The sequence below is a fragment of the Bubalus kerabau genome, chromosome 14, assembly GCF_029407905.1.
Source record: "Bubalus kerabau isolate K-KA32 ecotype Philippines breed swamp buffalo chromosome 14, PCC_UOA_SB_1v2, whole genome shotgun sequence".
Lineage (NCBI taxonomy): Eukaryota > Metazoa > Chordata > Mammalia > Artiodactyla > Bovidae > Bubalus > Bubalus kerabau.
Genome location: NC_073637.1, coordinates 40,147,830 through 40,167,823, shown reverse-complemented (window position 1 = coordinate 40,167,823; position 19,994 = coordinate 40,147,830). Strand labels below are relative to the sequence as shown.

The 19,994-nt window shown below is 37.8% G+C and overlaps 1 protein-coding gene across 1 annotated transcript in view; it reads right to left on the bottom strand.

Moving 5' to 3' along the window:
- PI15 (peptidase inhibitor 15) overlaps positions 1-19,994 on the bottom strand; it is a 204,784-nt gene extending 184,790 nt beyond the window's left edge. Inside the window, exon 1 of the mRNA XM_055546316.1 lies at positions 19,913-19,994. The gene's annotated coding sequence lies outside the window, so the exon portion shown is untranslated. The remainder of the gene's footprint in view (positions 1-19,912) is intronic.

The following is a 19,994-nucleotide window of genomic DNA, read 5'->3' as shown; positions in this document are numbered from 1 at the left end:
AAAGGTTCTGTCTTATGTCCAGAGCTCAGCCCAGGTCCTTAAGCACAGCACACGTAAAATGTTTGGGGAACAAATAAACATCTTCTAAATAATTATCCTAGTCAAGTCAGGCTGCTGTAACAGACCATCATAAAATAGGCACTTTATGAACATCAGAAATTTATTTCTCACAGGACTGGAGGCTAGGAAATCCAAGATTAAGGTGGCAACATCCTCAGCATCTGTGAATAGCCGGCTTTCTGGTTCATAGATGGCCATCTTCTCACTTTGTCCTTGGCAGAAGGGGAGAGTTCTCTGGGGTCTCTTTTTCAAGAACACTAGTCACATTCATGAGGGCTACACCCTCATTATCTAATCACCTCTCCAAACCCTCATCTCCTAATGTCATCACATTGGAGGTTAGGGTTTTAACATATGAATTTTGAAGGGACAGAAACATTTAGCCCATAGCAATAAGGTGGGACACATGAACAAATTCCCTGATTAACCCCTAATGAATCAGATGATTGCTTTTGTTGTTGTTTAGTTATTCAGTCATGTCTGACTCTTTGTACCCCATGGACTGTAGCCCACCAAGCTCCTCTGTCCATGGGATTCTCCAGGCAAGAACACTGGAGTGGGTTGTCATTGCTTTCTCCGGGGATCTTCCAGACCCAGGGATCAAACCTGGATCTCAGGCAGTTTCTCGAATTTCAGGTGGATTATTTACCACTGAGCCACCAGGGAAGCCCAATTAATCTGATGACTGCAACCCCATGGACTGTATAATCCATGGAATTCTCCAGGCCAGAATACTGGAGTGGGTAGCCTTTCCCTTCTCCAGGAGATCTTCCCAACCCAGGGATCGAATCCAGGTCTCCTACATTGCAGGCAGATTCTTTACCAGCTGAGCCACAAGGGAAGCCCAATTAATCAGATATACTAGATTAAATAATAAGGAGAAGGAAATGGCAAACCACTCCAGTATTCTTGCCTGGAGAATCCTGTGGACAGAGGAGCCTAGTGGGCTGCTGTCCATAGGGTCACATAGAGTCAGACATGACTGAAGCGACTTAGCATGCATGCATGCATTGGAGAAGGAAACGGCAACCCACTCCAACATTCTTTCCTGGAGAATCCTGTGGACAGAAGAGCTTGGTGGGCTGCCGTCTATGGGGTTGCACAGAGTTGGACGCGACTGAAGTGACTTAGCAGCAGCAGCAGCTGATTAAATAATAAGATGAGGAATATTGAGATAACATACAAAGATGTGATTCTACATCTTATCCCAATGCTGCAATGTGATATGGAATAAAAACTAAAGCAAATGAACACTTTAAAATAGAATTGATTCTTAGTTGCCCATGCTCTTGGAAGCAAATCAAAAATGACAATAGGAAAGGAGTAACACTTTCTTCTTTTCCAAAAACTATTTTTGCACATGTAGTATCACCCACAGAACCAACAGCAACAAAATTAAAGTTTACATGCTGCCATTTTTAGGGTAAATTTTGTATATCCAGACTTTATAGACTCTGCAAAAGTGGGTCCCTAAACTTTATGTTAGCCTCTCTGAAAGGAATCCTCCATGATATCATTTGGTCTGCTTTCTGACTTCTCCACACATCTTGAGCTTTTCTTCCTCCGCATATTCACTTATGCCTCCATGACTTGAGTGCTCTGCAATTCACTTTCCAAAATTCTGACCACGTTCAAGCCCTAGTTCAGATCACATACCCTCCACAAAGCTATCCTTCCATGCTGGCCCGAACTGACATTTCCATCCTTATTTACCACAATAATTCAACACTTAGCAAGCATCACTTTATATTGCTGGTCATTTCTGATATGAGGAGAAGGAACACATCATATTTAAATTAAAGAATTATAGATCTGTAAAGAATTTATAAGTCAGTTAGGTCAATTCTTTCATTATACAGTTAGAGAGATGAAGCTACTAATCTAAACTAATTAGTGAAAAAGTCAGAACTAAACTCAGTATTGCATCTTCAGTTCAGTAAACTTCCCAATATACCATGCATCTTAAAATTAAATACTTAAATTTTTAAGCATTAATTTTATTTAAAAATTTTAAAACTTTCTAATATGTTACATACACATCACTATATAATTAACCAAAAATTCTCATTTTGAAAAAATTAAGTTGTCATATAATAGATTTAAATATTCATCTAAGCTTTGTTTAGCCTGACAATAAAATGTGCTTTCACTTAACAAGTGAGAGAAGCAAAAAGAGATGGGTCCAAGAGTGATGAGGAAGAGACCTCTTGGGATTGAAATCTTGCTGTAAATATTCAATAATCTAGATAATCCACAGAGAGACTGGGAAATTAATCTGTTCTTTTAGAAGCCCCATCTCCTTCTCGTCTTCTTGAAAGCAGGCGATTTGGACTCATAGACGAGTGGTGCAGAGCACGCGGGTTTGGTTCTTATGAGGAAGGTTTTCATCTGTTGGACTGGAATGCCCCACTATTTCTAGGAACTGTGTCTGGAACAAAACACTTCCTTGTGATGCATCTAAAATTAGTCATTCTTTTTAGACGAAGGGAAAATTTTGCAAAGGTTTTTCCCATTCAGATGATGACTCCCCTGGCAGAGAAGGTTAAGATCCTGTGGGTGGGTTGAGTTGAATGCCAACTCTTGGTGCCAGATCACAGGGTCTCTTAGTAAAACTTATGGTTGGATATATCTCCTGGAGCAAAGTGGTCCATGGATGAAGAGAGCCAAGATCTCTCTATTGAAGAATTTTCCTAGGTCTCCCTAGTTTGTTTGTTTTTTTTTGTTTTTTTTTTGTTTTTTTTTTTGCTTTTTGGGGGATTTCCATTCCTATTTGGAACCTAAGTGAAGTTCTTTCATCTCATCTTCTTCCAAGGGAAGTTCTCTTCACTGCTGGCATCCTGATGACATTAATCATCGGGAACATCATGATTACCTTCTACACTCATCTAACTCTTTTCAAGACTATTTAGCTTAAGAAATCTATCCTTGACTTCAGCTGATTTCTTTAACATTAAATCAAGTATCAAATAATCACTTGATTCTTCTAAGTGTCTATTGTTTCTCCCTTGTTCTTTTATGCCAACTTCTATCTTCTGTAAGCAACAAGAACCACTCAACAGTTTATATTGAGGTTACAGACAAGACTTAATAAGCAGACAATGCCTCATACAGAAAAACACTCCAGCTATATCTGGCCAGAAGTTTTGTCCAGTTAAGTGACAGCCTATGAAATGTGGCACAATAAATGAAGTTGCAGTTAAAAAAAAATCTAAAGAATCCAAAGAGTTTCATGCTATGAAGACATCACACAAAGCTATGAACCTTGCTGCAAGATCAAGGCTAGACAAAGAATATTTTTGAGTGGCTATATAAGACAACAGTTTTGGTTATTTACTCTATCTGAGCATGTAGTTTTCTTGATACCTTTAAGACTCTACCACACCAAAAATACTATTCAAATTGCTTATACATATTTAATTTTTCCTTCTGTTGTTTTATAACAGTGGCTACCTTCATGTCAGCATGAGTATATTTTGAGTAAGATTTCAAGTCTCACTAGGGAAGAAGTGTCACTTAGACTCAATGGATTTTAAGATTCTTTCTGACCTCAAATATCACAGTTTACCTGAACAAGCTTTACTTGGTGTCTATCAGGGTATCTTTTACATATTTAGGTTAATAATAAGCGCCTAAAGGTAATGATAGATATTTTTGTTGTTCAGTCACTAAGTTGCATACAACTTTTTGCAACCCTATGGACTGAGGCCAGGCTTCCCTATCCTTCATTATCTCTCAGGATTTGCCCAAACTCATATCCATTGAGTCAGTGATGCTATCCAACAATCTCATCCTCTGGTATCCCCTTCTCCTTCTGCCCTCAATCTTTCCCAACATCAAGGTCCTCTCCAAGGAGTCAACTCTTCACATCAAATGGCCAAATTATTGGAGCTTTAGCTTCAGCATTGGTCCTTCCAATGAATAGTCAGAGTTGATTTCCTTTAGGATTGACTGGTTTGACCTCCTTTCAGTCCAAGGGACTCTGGAGAATCTTCTCCAGCTCCACAATTAGGAAGCATCAATTCTTCAGCACTCAGCCTTCTTTATGGTCCAACTCTCACATCTATACATGACTACTGGAAAAACCATAGCTTTGACTAGACAGACTTTTGTTGGCAAAGTAATGTCTCCACTTTTTAATATGCTGTCTAGATTTGTTATAGATAAATATTTAAATCCAAATTATGATCCACAATTTCTCTAACTCAAATACTGACTGAAAATTTATAGGCTTTGAGCATAGTTACTTTATAAATACTATTGCATTTTCACTGGTTATACTGACAATACCATATTGAAAATGCAACAATGTGATGTGTTTAAAAAGCAGCTGCATGATATTCTTTATATTATTTTCTATTCAATACATTTTGAAAAAGTGCACCTGACTTAAAATAGGCTTGCCTCCCTGATATGTGTCTACTTGAAGCTCTCACACTCCCCCTGAGACTTCCTTTCTGCCTAGAACCAGAACATGCCCTCCCTGCCAACAATTTTGGGAAGAAAAAAATTTAAGAGAATTTTCCAGTCCATACAGTAAGGAATCATTTTCCATTTTTTACGTGTATAAATAGATTACTAATTCTTTTCAGGTTTTTCTTGTTTTTACAATTGCTTAAGCATGGATTTTGCTGTCTGCACATCTTTAAGAAGTCATCTTTTAAACTACACAAACAATATGGTTTTCTTTACCTGCTCCAGCTGCCAGCAAGTGTAACCATGATACAAGATGACTGAACAACAAGGAGGCCCCTGGCGCTCTGGTTTCAGCAAGAACCAACATTGCATGTAATCTCTAGAATTGGACTAAAATTCCATGTTGTGCAGCTCCAGAAATTCTCTATAGAAAGGACTGAGTGGTGAAAATGTTTTTGGAAGTGGATGCTAATTGGTTTGTCTTGAAGCTACTTTGAAGAGCAAGTACACTGAATTTTACTTAGGTTGCTTAGATTGTGAATTTATTAGAGGTGACTTGGAGGAGATTGTGCATGGAAATTTATGATGGGGTCAAACCCTTCTCCCCAAGTGCTACACCTTGGCAATGCCACTGCTAAAGCTCTCAGAAGTACAGCTACTCAAAGTCAGTGTTTATTTAATAAATGAGAGTCAGGTCAAGTCCATTGGCCACCCACATGGTTCTGCAATTTCATATTTCCCTGTGAAATGACTTGGAGGTTCAAGCTGGATCCTACCCTGACTCTGACGCCAGACAATAATACTTCCTGCTCAAACTTCTTACTGAGTACAGAGCAGAGCTGCTTTGCTGAAAGTTAACACATGTGATGGAGAGAGTGATTCTGTATTTTGTTTTGATAGATGATCGCTTTCTATGACCCTATCTTTTCGGTGAGTCATCTTTTAAGACATCATTTCCTTCTAATGCAATTTTTCTCATGATTTCTTCTTAGTCCTAGGGATACAAATTGCATATGGTGAAATTTTTGCCTGAGCATTTTAAAAGCTTAGCTTGTTGCTAGTTTCTGCTTAGTCCTCGTGGGCCTAGTTTTCTCTGTAAATATATTTTTATTTGGACTCGATTACATTAGAATCTGCTTCTCTGTAATGGAAAGGAGTTAGTCGACTGTGAACTAAACTTGTTTTGATAGCTGGTAACTTTGAACTAAAGGGACATTACTGTTATCAAAACAGCAACTAGCTTTTCTTGGAAGTAGAAACTGACGTGGTCTTTTTTCCCAGATTTTTTGCCTGAGGTCGTATCCCTTAACTACAGACAGACTCTCTGCTTTACTGAAGTCTCCTCTCTTTCAAATCTCATAGACCAACTATAGAAAGATCTGACTCAGGCAGAGTCCTCAAAAGGAAACAGTCTAGGGCATCAAAAGACCATAAATTCAACCAGGGTCGTGATATTTGGAAACAAACTCAAGTCCTAATCTTGGAAGGAAAATATCTGAATTTCAGATCCAGTCCAATTTTTGAGGCTCTTTGCTTTTTAGATAGGGTAGAGAGATAGGGCTAGCCCATACACTTTCAACTCAAATCATATGGAAGAACATTAAGTTCTTTTAGTTTTACTAGGGAAAAAATGTCTGCAAAAGTATTTTAACTGAGTTATAGCAAACATAAAAACCCAGTTAAATTTTTCCTATGAAGCTTTTGGCATGCCTACATTCTAGATTTTCTTGTAATGTTGTCAGAATTAGAAATTGAAATTGGGTCAGACATTAATAATAGCCAATCAAACTCTGACAAAAATGTAGTCTCATTAACCTTGACAACATCCATTTTTTTAAAAAAAAGTGGATGAGGGCACTGCAGAATGGAGCCGCTATACCATCATCAGCAGTGCAGATGTTTTATTTATGATGTGGTCCTGTGCTTTATAGTACAGTGATATTACTCACAGTCAAATTCTAGACACATTAACAATTAAATCATCGTGCTTGCTTATCATAGTTTAATAAAAAGAGAACGGCTTGTGAGGATCACAATGCTGAACCTGAAACGTTGACAAGTTGTATTTATCTTCTATTCCTCTTGCCCATCTTTCCATATAGCATTAAAGAAATACAAAGTGTATCAAATCAAAAATTATAAGGCCTATAGGAGACCTCAGTGGAGGAGGAAACATTTCAAATAAATTTTAGAAGATAAGAAATATAGAAGAGTGATTAGCAAGGTAGCCAAATGCAGGAGCTATAGCTGAAAGCACAATTATCTGCACTTTAGGATACCCCAAAAAATCAAGTTGATTTACTCTTGTGGAAAAAAAAAGAAAAACAGTGTGTAAGTACCAGAGTTGACAGAAGGACAAGTAGAGTGAGGCTCAGAGCTGAGAACAGGGACACTGAAAGTCTATAAGAAAAAAAATAAAATTGTCTATATGACTAGATAAATTCCACTTTCCCAACAATTCTCAGGAGACCAAGTTCTAATTTCTAGTACTTCAGTTCATCAGTTCAGCCACTCAGTCGTGTCCGACTATTTGCAACCCCATGGACTGCAGCACGCCTGGCTTCCCTGGCCATCACCAACTGCTGACGCTTATTCAAACTCATGTCCATCGAGTCAGTGATGCCATCCAACCATCTCATCCTCTGTCGCTCTCTTCTCCTGCTTTCAGTGTTTCCCAGAACCAGGGTCTTTTCCAATGAGTCAGTTCTTTGCATCATGTAGCCAAAGTATTGGATTTTCAGCCTCAGCATCAGTCCTTCCAACATTCAGAACTGTTTTCCCTTAGGATGGACTGGTTGGATCTCCTTGCAGTCCAAGAGACTCTCAAGAGTCTTCTCCAACATCACAGTGCAAAAGCATCAATTCTTCAGTGCTCAACTTTCTTTATAGTCCAACTATCACATCCATACATGACTACTGGAAAAACCATAGCTTTGACTAGATGGACCTTTGTCAGCAAAGTAATGTCTCTGCTTTTTAATATGCTGTCTAGGTTGGTCATAGATTTTCTTCCAAGGAGCAAGCATCTTTTAATTTCATGGCTGCAGTCACCATCTGCACTGATTTTGGAGGCCAAGAAAATAAAGTCTCTCACTGTTTCCATTGTTTCCCCATCTATTTGCCATGAAGTGATGGGACCAGATGCCAGGATCTTAGTTTTCTGAATGTTGGGCTTTAAGCCAACTTTTTCACACTCCTCTTTCACTTTCATCAATGTGGATCTTTAGTTCTTCTTCATTTTCTGCAATAAGGGTGGTGTCATCTACATAACTGAGGTTATTGATATTTCTCCCAGCAATCGATTCCAGCTTGTGCATCTTCCAGCCCAGCATTTTGCATGATATATCCTGCATAACACAGTGAAAATATACAACCTTGACATACTCCTTTCCCTATTTGGAACCATTCTGTTGTTCCATGTCCAGTTCTAACTGTTGCTTTTTGACCTGCATACAGATTTCTCAGGAGGCAGATAAGGTGGTCTGGTATTCCCATGTCTGGAATAATTTTCCACAGTTTGTTGTGATCCACACAGTTAAAGGCTTTGGTGTAGTCAACAAAGCAGAAGTAGATGTTTTTCTGGAACTCTCTTGCTTTTGCAATGATCCAGCAAATGTTGGCAATTTGATCTCTGGTTCCTGTGCTTTTTCTAAATCTAGCTTGAACATCTGGAATTTCAGAGTTCATGTACTGTTGAAGCCTGGCTTGGAGAATTTTGAGCATTACTTGGCTAGCATGTGAGATGAGTGCAATTGTGTGGTAGTTTAAATATTCTTTGGCATTGCCTTTCTTTGGGATTGGAATGAAAACTGACCTTTTCCAGTCCTGTGGCCACTGCTGAGTTTTCCAAATTTGCTGGCATATTGAGTGCAGCACTTTCACAGCATCACCTTCTAGGATATGAAATAGTTCAACTGGAATTCCATCACCTCCACTAGCTTTGTTCTTAGTGATGCTTTCTAAGGCCCACTTGACTTTACATTCCAGGTTGTCTGGCTCTAGGTGAGTGATCATACCATCATGGTAATCTGGGTCATGAAGATCTTTTTTGTATAATTCTGTGTATTCTTGCCACCTCTTCTTAATGATGTCTTCTTCTGTTAGGTCCATACCATTTCTGTCCTTTATGGTGCCCTTTTTTGCATGAAATGTTCCCTTGGTATTTCTAATTTTCTTGAAGAGATCTCTAGTCTTTTCCATTCTCTTGTTTTCCTCTATTTCTTTGCACTGATCACAGAGTAAGGGTTTCTTATCTCTCCATGCTATTCTTTGGAACTCTGCATTCAAATAGGTATATCTTTCCTTTTCTCCCTTGCCTTTCGCTTCTCTTCTTTTTGCAGCTATTTGTAAGGCCTCCTCAGACAACCATTTTGCCTTTATGCATTTCTTTTCCATGGGGATGGTCTTGATCCCTGTCTCCTGCACAATGTCACAAACCTCTGTCCATAGTTCTTCAGGCACTCTATCAGATCTAATCTCTTGAATCTATTTCTCACTTGTACTGTATTATCATAAGGGATTTGATTTAGGTCATACCTGAATGGTCTAGTGGTTTTCCCTACTTTCTTCAATTTAAGTCTGAGTTTGGCAATAAGGAATTCATGATCTGAGCCACAGTCAGCTCCTGGCCTTGTTTTTGCTGACTGTATAGAGCTTCTCCATCTTTGGCTGCAAAGAGTATAATCAATCTGATTTCGGTATTGACCATCTGGTGATGTCCATGTGCAGAGTCTTCTCTTGTGTTGTTGGAAGAGGGTGTTTTCTTAGAAAGGCTTTATCTATCCCAGGACTCTCACAGGACTTCAGTGCACTAAGAGACAGGAAACTACTGTATGTCCTTGGGTCACTTCCCCGAGATGCATTGTCCCTGAACACATGTCAGTACTCTCACTACCAAGAAGTAAACAGAAAATCATGGCATCCAGTCCCGTCACTTCATGGCAAATATATAGGGGAAAAAATGGAAACATTGACAGACTTCATTTTCTTGAGCTCCAAAATCATTGTTGACAGTGACTGCAGCCATGAAATTAAGACACATGCTCCTTGGAAGAAAAGCTATGACAAACGTAGACAGCGTATTAAATAGCAGAGACATCACTTTCCAGTAAAGGTCCATATAGTCAAAGCTATGGTTTTTCCCGTAGTCATGCGTGGATGTGAGAGTTGGACCGTAAAGAAGGCTGAGCACTGAGGGAATTGATGCTTTGAACTGCGGTGCTGGAGAAGACTCTTGAGAGTTCTTTGGACAGCAAGGAGATCAAATCATTCAACTTAAAGGAAATCAACCCTGACTATTCATTGGAAGGACTGATGCTGAAGCTGAAGCTCCAATACTTTGGCCACTTGATGCAAAGAGCTGACTCATTGGAAAAGACCCTGATGCTTGGAAAGATTGAGGGCAGGAGGAGAAGGGGGTGACAGAGGATGAGATGCTTGGAGTGCAAGCCAACTAAGGGAGATAGTGCAGGACAGGGAAACCTGATGTGCTGCAGTGCATGAGGTCACAAAGTTGGACACGACTGAGCAACTGAACAACAACAACAAAACAGAGAAAATATTTGTCTCCATAAGGTTTTGTTAGTGGATAAAGGGGCCCTGCTTTCCACTGACTCCCACACATTGAGGGATTCCTGAGGACAGAGGCTAAAACACACCTGTGTCTACACTTCTAGTTGCCCATTATCCATATGTTCCCTTTTTCCTCTTCTTACCTTCCCCTCAAAATCTTACCAGTCTGTATAATTCAAATACCCTCTTACATCCTAGACCTTCCTGAAAGGATCCAATCCAAAGTCTGTTAAACTACTGAATTGATTCAAGTATAGGATTTCCTATTGTCTTAAGCAGGCAGAACTTAATAAAGTTTCTTATCCAAAGTTTCTTATCCATTGGAAGCACATATTTATTTTTCTAAGGGAATGGAAGTATGGTCAACCTGAATATACTCTATCAGGTTGTATTAGTTGTCAACAAACTTTTACTGGAGATGCGATAGTACGAGAAGAAACCCCAAGAGAAAACTTATTGGCCTCCATCTGTACTTCTTTCGGAACCACAGGTATAGCATAAATTCTACTCACCCTTGATGAACAAGATCAGTGACCCCAGAATATACCCTGCCCAATTTTCCTGTTTTCCAGTGACATGAAACAGGCAACTTGGAGAACAGCTACAGGATGTAGCTGAGGTGTTACTGGTCCTACCATGAAGAGGGTGTTGGTGACAATAGACCCACTTATCGTCTATGGCCTGCTCTCACCAGTGCTCTACAGTGTCCTCTGACTGCCCAGGAGTTACTTTTTGCTCAGGGCCTGTATCCAATAGGTTCAGAAAGCATTTGGGTACTTCCTGATCATGAGTACATAATTATTTGGTAAAGAGTTATAAGGGTTGTTTTTTTGTTTGTTTGTTTGTTTTCGAGAAAGACTAGAATGAAAATCCATACCATGTACTTGTGGTGATACTAAAGCATCCTTCCACAAGTGTATGTTTATTCTTGGAGCTCTTGGTCTGGAAATTGACTTTGATCTGGGAATTGCATTCTCAGGATTAGCAGCATTCTAGGCATCCTAAAGTTGAGTTGCCCAAGTTACCAGCAGTAATATCTGAGAGCAAGGCCCTTTTCATTCCCTATTATGGTAGCTACCTCCACTTTTCCTCCGATTGCTAAGACGCCTTAGGTGTCTTCTGTACCCTAGAATCTTTCCACTTCACTGATATCAGGAAGCTCACTTCAATTGCAGAATTTCCTCCAACATCTGAAACACTGCAGGACTTTTCAGAAAACTTGGAACCCCTTCACCAGTATATTTATCAAGACTTGGTAAACAGAATATCTTTTTTTTTAATTTATTTTTTATTGAAGGATAATTGCTTTAAAGAATTTTGTTGTTTTCTGTCAAACCTCAACATGAATCAGCCATAAGTATATTGGACCCTCTTAGCGAACATGATTGTGATGGGTGAGTGTATTAGAAAGGATAACCTTATTCCAGTAATTCTATCACTCAGAACCTTTGGATCTTTTCCTATACATTATGCCAAGGAATTTTTGGCCTCTCAACTTTATTTAACATAACCCACCTCTTGATCCAGGTTTTAGCCATTCAGCCAAGAATGCATTCTGATTGAACTGATTGCTAAATTCAAACTGATTTAATGTTATTCCTTTCTTGGTACCTCAGAATCTTCCCATACATCCCTCACAAAATGTTGTTAAAAGGAATTTCCTGATCTAACAATTCCTTTGAGGTTAAAATCTTCTCCTTTTAGTTTAACGTTGAATTTGACCTCCATTTACATCACATTCCCCAATTCTGGTAATAAGTTTGCAAACATTAAGGTCCAGAGAAGACTTCAGAAGAAATGGCTTCCTTTGCAAGATTTTTCTCCCTAAAAAATGACTTCATCTTCAAATCAGGGGTGAAACAAACTTATCAGACGTGGATGATGAGACAGCTATAGCCAGCATGGAAAACCAGTGGGAGTTAGTGTTTGGGGTACATCATGTCCTTCGCTTCTTTCCGTATCATCCAGTATATTCTATTTGTATTCTTTCATTTCTTCTTAATAAAAATTCACTATCACATGGGAAATCTGGCATTGCCGTAAACTCATATAATGAATTTGATAATCTGCATTTTCAAATTTTACATTTGATTACAACACTGCAGGTTAAAAAATTATTTTAGTGTGGTGGCAAATTTCCCACGTTTTCATTCATATCTTGAGCCAACAACTTTGAACCTTAACCTATTCCTCTCTGTCTTTACTCATATCCATTAACCTTCCCTGAATCCTTGGATTTACATGACTTTAATTCTGTTTTCAGAGAAAGCAATGGCACCCCACTCCAATACTCTTGCCTGGAAAATCCCATGGACGGAGGAGCCTGGTGGGCTGCATGCAGTCCATGGGGTCACTAAGAGTCAGACACGACTGAGGGACTTCACTTTCACTTTTCACTTTCTTGCATTGGAGCAGGAAATGGCAACCCACTCCAGTGTTCTTGCCTGGAGGATCCCAGGGACGGGGGAGCCTGGTGGGCTGCCATCTATGGGGTCGCACAGAGTCGGACACGACTGAAGCAACTTAGCAGCAGCAATTCTGTTTTATTATGGCATCAATATGAAAATCACAAAGATTTGCTTTTAATAGACATTTTATTAATGATAACCACAGATAAAATGATAAAATAAATATTTTTATAAATGATAAAACAATTAATGGTAATTAATTGCTTTACCATTGAATGCCATAAGTTACCAGGCACCAAGTGGGCATTAACTGGATTTTTTATCACCTTCAACCCAAACTGAATCAGAGATAAGATTCAGATTGCCCTGAGGCTTTGAGGCCAATAACCCCCTTTCTGGTACCAATTTCTATAGACACTGGTAAAGAATATAAATAGTATATAAATGGGCATATTCTTGGTTGTAAATACCTGAAACTGACTTTGGCTAATTGATTCCAAAATCAGATTAATTTTTAGACTAATAGTAGTTTGGAGAACCAAAAGATTGCTGGCGAATCAGGCTCAGAAAATGCAGGAAGCAAGAGAGACTTAGCAGCCAAGGACAAAACCAAGGTTGAAATTCAGAAAGTCTGGTTAGGATGCCACAACTGGTACCACAAACAATGGACACCATCCATGAAGTTACTAGGCTCTACCTTGACTAAGCCTAGCTTATAAGTCCAAATCTTGTCTGGTCAGGAGGATAGAGGAGAAAAATTTCTTTTGGACTCGTAAGCCCCACACAATGAAGTCCCTTCAAATAGAAATGGTATTTTGAATAGTGGATATCCCTGAATAACTAATATTTACTACATTTTTATAAAAGTTAATACTCATAATGTGTAAACAGTTATTCTAATACAATTCTTTTCCTACAACCTCCTTTACTATTTCTATTGGGTAATTAACCAAGTTTAAAATTTGATAAAATAGTATTTAATACATACACACTGCTTGTGTCACTTTAAATTTTAAACATACTAAAAACCGAGAACATGTCAAAACTAGAGTTTATAGAAGATGCTAAATATTTACAACTTCCATTTGACAAAGCCTCAAACTTCATAACTTTCAAGCAATGGCTACTATTTTCTCAGTCCATTAAGTAACTGTGTCTTATCCTCAGGTTTAGTTGGTTTGAAATAAGTAAAGAAAAAAAAAAAAGTGCCCATACCTTGTGTCTATTTGTACCATTATAGAAACAAATCTTTCATCACATTTTGTTATACATACTTGTGCATTTGTCTGTCTTTCCTCTAGCCTACTTTATGAGCTATATCTGTGAAAGAACTATTTCATAACTGTATCAATAGTTGGCATATAGTGAAAGTAAGTGAAAGTGAAGTCACTCAGTCGTGTCCGACTCTTTGTGGCCCCATGGACTGTAGCCCACCAGACTCCTCCATCCGTGGAATTTTCCAGGCAAGTAGTTGGCATATAGGAGACAATCAATACATATTTGCTGAATTTGAATAATTGATAACTATTCTCCTTTGGAATATAGTTGGATAGAACATGTCTTTAATGAAGATATGATTATGGGGTGAAAAGAGATATTGTTTCTGGAAAAAATTGAAGAGAAATTCATTATTTATTTTTTCAAGGATTGTACATAAAATACAACTCACTATCTCAAATACTGCAATCTTCTAACACAAGGCTGATGAATCCTAAGTGCAGATTGCCCAAAGCAACTCAACAATATCAAAAGTGGAAACTTTTTAAAGATATAATTGACATATAATATTAGTTTCAGGTATATAGCATAATGAGTCAATATTTGTATATATTGCAAAAGAATCACCACAATAAGTCTAGCTAACATCCACCATCATATACAGCTAAAAGAATTTTTCTTGCAATGAGAACTTTTAAGATCTATTCCCTTAAGCTTTCAAACATGCAAAATAATATTGCTTACTATGATCATCATGCTGTACATTACATCCCCATGACTTATTTCTTTTATAATGGAAGGTTTGTATCTTTTGATGCCCTTGACTTGTTTTGCCCAACCTTCACCACCCCTGGCAACCACCAATCTGTTCTCTGTATCTATAAGCTCAATTTTGTATTGTTTTGGTTTGGTTTTGGTTTTTAGATTTCACATATAAGTGAGACCATATGATATTTCTCTTTCTCTGCCCAACATACTTCATTTAGCATAATAACCTCAAGTTCCATCTGTGTTGTCCCAAATGACGAGATTTCTTTCTTTTTTACAGGTGAATAAAATTACTCTGTATACAGAGTTTGCACCATGTTTTCTTCACTCATTCATCAATCAATGGACATTTAGGTTGTTTATGTATTTTGGCTATTATAAATAATGCTAAAATGAACATGGAGGTACGTATATATCTCTGAGATACTATTTTTTATTTTTTTAGGTTAAATACCTAAAGTAGAATTGCTGGATCATATGGTAACTTCACTATTAATTTTTGAGAAACCTCCATACTGTTTCTCACCAACAGTGCACAAAAGTTCCCTTTTCTCCACATCCTCACTTACCCTTGGTATTTCCTGTCTTTTGGGTAATAGCCATTGTAATAGGCTAGGCATGAGGTGATAACTCATTATAGATTTGATTTGCATTTCCCTAATGATTAGTGATGCTGAGTACCTTTCAATGTCATTTTGACCATCTGTATGTTTTCTTTGGAAACATGTCTACTCAGGTTCTCTGCCCACTTTTAAATCATACTGTTTGGTGGTTTTGTGTTTTATTTTGTTTTTTATTGTTATTTTGTGTGGGGTTTTTTGTTTGTTTGCATATGTGTGTTTTGTTTGTTTTGCTATTGAAGTGAAACTTTAACACTAAAAATCTAGCCTTGATTTTTTAAAATAGGCCAGTGATTTAATTTTTCTATGAATTCTGTTTTCCTCATGCCTGCAAGGGAAATAGGGATTAAATCACTTGATATACCCATATTGTTACCAAAACTAATTTCAACTGTTTCTTTTACTCTTCCAATGTAGCTATTAGGAAATTTAAAATTACATGCATGGTTCTCATTATATTTCTATTGGAAATCACTACTCTGGAGGATCAAACATGGTGTTTTGTACACAGTAGATTACGTCCAAATACAATACTTTGAAAGAAAGAATGTTAGTCTAGATGCTTATTAACTTCAGTTACATACACCTTCAATGTCTGTAGCTACATACTTTTCTGATGATCAAGTTTTCCTCTTGTACATATTTACTTATGCATGTCTGTATGAATATTAAGCATGCACAACACATGTTCATGAGTTAACTCCATCCTTGTCAGTCTATACACATGCAATAATATAGGATAATGCTAAGTGTTAGTAGTATATGCTCTAAAGACATATAGGTATTATCTGCCACTCAATAGATCTTTGAGAGTTATTTTGTTTTTCTAAATATATTTAAGTTCCCTTATCTGTAAAATGGGCAAAATGATTTTATCTTCACCCTAGGGTTGTTAGAATTAAATGAAATTTTTCTCAACACAGTGGTTGAGAGCAAACACTTAATGAATTATAGCTAAGCAACTACAAAACACAATATATTCTAATATTGAAGTCTATTGTTCTAATCATGGGTTGTTTCAAAGCAGAAATATTTGGAGGAAAAGCATTACACGAACTAAGAATAACTAAGAGTATTTTATAATGTAGAAATTATTCCCATTTATTTGTATCTTTAAGTCATCTCTTTGAATCAGTTACAACAAGAAATTGTATTCTTTCAATTTTATTGAAATAAAAATAAAACAGGACATAGAGTTACTCATGGTCAGCTTATCAATCTGCATTTCCTGATGATATATCATATGATTTTGCCACTATATTTTAAAGTCTTTTTTCCACAGATAAAAGGTGCACCCTCTCAGGTTTGAAAAACTTCCCCTACTTGAATCAAAGTCTTTCTAATATTCCAACATATATTTTCATTTTTATATGCCATACTTTCTTTTGACCAAGTCATACCCTAGACAGGAAAATATTTCACTCTTGACTTTCTGGCAGTCTTGACAGTTTTCTGGGGTCATAAGACCTTGGCAGAGTTAACACAATAGTTAGAGGTATTCAAGCAATGTTTTCTTAAGTTAAGGCAATAGAAATAAAAGCAAAAATAAACAATGGACATAGTCAAACATAAGCTTTTGCATAGCAAAGGAAATTATAAGGAAAATAAAAAGACAACCTATGGACTGAGAGAAAATATTTGAAAACAATGTGACAGATAAAGATTTGAATTTTAAAAATATATAAACAACTCAAAACAAACAAAAAAAATGGACAGAAACCTAAATAGATATTCCTCCAAAGAATATATATATTATTCTTTACATATATATAATTATATATAATAAATACATATAATAATACAAAGAATACATATAATAATGGTCAATAAGAACATGACAAGATACTCAGCATCACTAATTATTAACTACTTGCAAACCAAAATCACAATGCAGAATAACCTCATATCAGTAAGAATGGCCATAATCAAAGCTCTACAAATAATAAATGCTGGAGAAGGTATGGAGAAAAGGGACCCCCACCCCATTGGTGAGAATGTAAATTGTGCAGCCACCATGGAGAACAGTATAGAGGTTTGTTAAAACTAAAAATAGAGTTACCACATGACTTAGAAATCCCACTCCTGGGCATATATCCAGAGGAAACCATTCTTCAAAAAGATACATGCAGGGCAATGTTCAGACCAGCACTATTTAGAATAGTGAACACAAGTAAGCAACATAAATGCCTATCCACAATTGAATGGATAAAGAAGATGCATATGGCATACACACACGTGCACACGCACATACAATGGAATACTACTCAGCCATAAAAAGGAGTGAAATAATGCCATTTGCAGCAACATTATGGGCCTAGAGATTATACTAAGTGAAGTAAGTCAGAGAAAGACAAATATCATATGATATTATTTGTGAAATCTTTTTAAAAATTATAGAAATGAATTTACTTATATAACAGAGACTCACAGACTTTGAAAACAAATTTATGGTTACCAAAGGGGAAAGGTGAAGGCAGAAATAAATTAGGAATTTGGGAATAACATATACACACTGCTATATATAAAATAAATAAACAAGGACAAACTGTATAGCACTAGGAACTATATCAATATTTTGTAATAACCTATATGGGAAAAGAATCTAAAAAAGAATATATATAAATATATGTATAACTAAATCACTTTGCTGTATACCAGAAGCTAGAACAACATTATAAATTAACTATACTTCAATTTTAAAAAAAAAAGTTGAGGGTATTCATTTAGAATATGGTCAGAAAGACATCTTACAAATTCAAAATTTCACTAAGGCAGAAATATTACTGAACTTTAAAGTCTAAGGTAGGCATGTTACAAAACAGCATGAGTTTAAAGGGTAGAAACAACATTCAACTTATCTTTCCTCTTTGATGTGTAATTGGAAAAAACAAACTCTGAAAAAACTTATGTAAAGAGGTGATGCCAAAAACTCAACCTCTGTGCACTGGTGCTGAATCAAATCTCAGAAATAGAGTTCTGGGTGAAGTTGAAAATAGCTTTGTTGCTTTGCCAGTCAAAGGGGGACACAGCAGGCTCATATTCTCAAAACTGTGTATCCCAACCTGGGTAGGATTTGGTGAGGAGTTTTATAGTAATAGGCTTCCCTGGTGGCTCAGCAGGTAAAGAATCTGCCTGCTATGCAGGAGGCACAGGAGACTCAGGTTCAATCCCTGGGTTGGGAAGATCCCCTGGAGGAGGAAATGGCAACCCAACCCAGTATCCTTGCCTGGAGAATCCCATTTTATAGCAATGGTGCAAGGGTAGGGTTGCTGATAAGGATCAGTGTGTGTGCTGGGCCTGCACATCCTCTGTCGTCCCCTTCTCCTCCTGCCTTCAATCTTTCCCAGCATCAGGGCCTTTTCCAATGAGTCAGTTCTCCACATCAGGTGGCCAAAGTATTGGAGCTTCAGCTTCAGCATCAGTCCTTCCAGTGAATATTCAGGACTAATTTCCTTTAAGATGGACTGGTTTGATCAAGTAGTTAACATCGTCCATTTGTTGGGGGTTTTAGTTCTGCAGAAGAGACCCTCTCCCAAGACTATACAAGTGTTTCTCAACTGCTCCTCCCTTTTCTCTGCATCCACTCCCTTCTCTGATTAGCAATGATTTGAACCTGCCCCTTGGAACTCTGGGAAGGTCATGGAGGCTGAAGCTTACTTCCTACAAACAAGAAATGGGGACACAGAAAGGCTTCTATGCCCAGGAGCCCCACAGGGTCCTGCTCAGTTTCGAAGGGAAAGTGTTTTAACAAAAGGCCCAGGAAATGCACCAAATAAATATATAAATACAAATGGGCTCTAGTAGTTGTGTTTCAGTAATGTACCGAATGTTCAGTATGTAATGTACTAATAATCCATGACGTGGAAGTTAGGCCGTAGTCTCGAAAGCTCTTCCACACATTTCTACCTCTGCAGGTTCTCCTTCATTGACACCATTCTCTGCTTTCCATTACTACTGATTCCATTTTAGAAACCCATCATCCCTTCCCTGGACTGTATAATTCAAAATGCTTCTATCAAATTCTACTCAGGGCTCAATAATGGCACCGTGGGAGGTACAGATAAGAGTAGATGCTTATTGCCTCAAAAGAATTCAGAGTCAATAGGGAGATACACAGAATCAACTACTAATGATACAAAGTCAGATTGTAATCGAGACTAAAGTAAAATTATAACAGAAGTGTGGAGCCTTGTACCAGGGTCACAGGACAAAAATCTCTGAAACTGACCGAGCCCCACAGCAACTGTTGCCATGCACCTCCAGATCTAAATCGGCCAGTTCCCTGACCCAATATTAGGCAAGATGCTAACCCTACTACCCACCCTATAGCATCCTAACCAGTCATCTAATGCAACCATTCTAGCAGAAATTTTCTGTCTTGAGGTTATAACAATTGGCTACCACCCTGCCAAAGGTTTCAGCTCTCCCTTGAGCCAACCCTCCCACTTCTAACAGTGCCTCCCACTCTAATAAACTTATATTTTCTTTTCATTCTGCCTCATGTCTCGAAATTATTTTCCACCCTGCACAGAGAGCACAACACAAAGGGCTATGGAAGAACGTAGAGAAAAGGACTATTCTGCTTGGGGAGTTTGGGAAAACTTCTCACAGGTTTGAGTTGGGCCTTAACTATTTTGAACTAGGCCTTAACAGCTACAATAGCGTCAAAACTAGTACTTTCACTTGGGAGCCTCTATCACCTTGCCAAATTGCCCATTACATTGCTACAGAAATAACTTTCTTAAAATCAATGTATGCCGCCTTAGCTTCTTAAAAGTTTTCTATCACTGTCTACAGCCTACAGCTGAAAAACTAAGGGGAAGCACTTCAGCGCGGAGTTGGGTTTCCACCTACCATCTTGGTTTCCTCTGGAGTGAATAGTTGCTTACAGCTCCAGACTGTATCCATTACTGGAAATCACCCTCAAGCTGCAGGC